Source organism: Myotis brandtii, unplaced genomic scaffold, assembly GCF_000412655.1.
Source record: "Myotis brandtii unplaced genomic scaffold, ASM41265v1 scaffold441, whole genome shotgun sequence".
NCBI lineage: Eukaryota > Metazoa > Chordata > Mammalia > Chiroptera > Vespertilionidae > Myotis > Myotis brandtii.
The window spans coordinates 1,147,605-1,149,138 of NW_005366873.1; the positions used below are offsets into that span (position 1 = coordinate 1,147,605).

The 1,534-nt window shown below is 40.4% G+C and overlaps 1 protein-coding gene across 2 annotated transcripts in view; it reads right to left on the reverse strand.

Annotated features, from left to right (window-relative positions):
* FAM160B1 (family with sequence similarity 160, member B1) overlaps positions 1–502 on the reverse strand; it is an 18,561-nt gene extending 18,059 nt beyond the window's left edge. For both annotated transcript variants that reach the window (XM_014546353.1, XM_014546352.1), the window contains exon 1: positions 424–502. The gene's annotated coding sequence lies outside the window, so the exon portion shown is untranslated. The remainder of the gene's footprint in view (positions 1–423) is intronic.
* Positions 503–1,534: the final 1,032 nt, after the last annotated feature.

The window sequence follows — 1,534 nt, forward strand, 5'->3', positions numbered from 1 at the left end:
GCTTGCTTCCTCTCTCCCTCAGACTTCAGTTCAGACCTGGCCTGGGGCAATGAGGCTTTCTCTGACCTACAAAGGCCATCTTCCCACTCCCAGCACACACTTCTATTTCCTCAACCTGCTTCATGTTCTCTTTAACACTTTCCATCTGACCCACTGTATGTATCTGTCTACTTGTTGTTTGCTTCCCCCCAATCAATGTATTAATTTTGTTATGGATTTTGTCTTTTTGATGGTTCTATCCCCCAGTGCCTGGAAAAATGCCTACACAGCGGAGGTGCTCACTAGGTGTGTTTTTTTTAATGAATCTAAAAGAGGAATTAAAAGTAAATTGCTTATAAATTTAAATATAACTGAAGACGAATCTGAAATACATTTTCGTATCCCACATGTTTCTGTGTAATTAGCATCAGCATTGTTTCTTACCCGAAGTCTCTATGTAGTAGTGGGTAATTGCCTTCCAGTGATAAACGAAATCTTCTTGTAAAGGAAGAGAGGGTGCCAGCTGCACAAAAACACACAAAAAGACCACAGTTAAGAAAGTGGCATTCCAGTTTCCCACAAAGTACAATTCTGTATTTGTCTACTAATCATGCAAAAGCAACATACAAAGAAGGGGTGAGCTTTTACTTGCTCTCATTTGCCAGACATCAAAGAGAAGCAAAATGAGTCAAATCCAAGAAGGTGAAAATGATTCCTTAAGAAAGAGGACACACACATTTATCAACATTATTATTAAACTACAGGATTATTTAGTTCCCTTCCCCTGAAACCAGTAACTGCATTCGGCTTCGAAAGAAACAGTGTTCAGTGAAAACACACAATATTCTATTACTCGAGTATCAGTAAATGCCCTTATCAGTCACCGGGGATAAGGGCATTGTACCTAGGACTTTGACATGCAAAACAGTAAAATGCTGCTATATCATTAGTGACACATCACCACTACTACGACATATACCAAAGTCAACCCCGTAATCAGATTAAAACTGTTCCCCACTCTCAGTGGCAGACAGATGTACATCTTTTCTTTTTTAAGCCTAGAATAGGCAAGGCGTATTTTCAGCAAAATAACTATGTGAACAAGGCACGACCTATTTAAAGTCACAAAGTCAAAAATGTTTTACATTTTAGCTTTGAAATTTACTTCAGAGGTTTTAAGACCAAAATTATAGCCCTTCCCCAAACCTACAAGTATTTCAAATGTGTGTTAAATGGACAGAAAAGACTTGGTGGCTCTGGCCAGTTTTACTCATTGGTTAGAGCATTGGCCTGCGGACCAAAGGGTCATGGGTTCGATTTCCAGTGAAGGGCATGTATCTCAGTTGCAGGTTTGATCTCTGTCACTGGTCAGGGCGCATGCGGGAGGGAACGTTTATGTGTGTCTCTCACTTTGATGTTTCTCTCTCTCCTCCCCTTCTCCCTCCCTTCCATTCTCTCACTAAAGAGCAATGGAAAAATATCCTCAGGTGTGGAGTCACCAAAAAGAAAAAGAAAAGACTTGGTGCACCTTCACCAACATTTTCCTTTTGGTGGG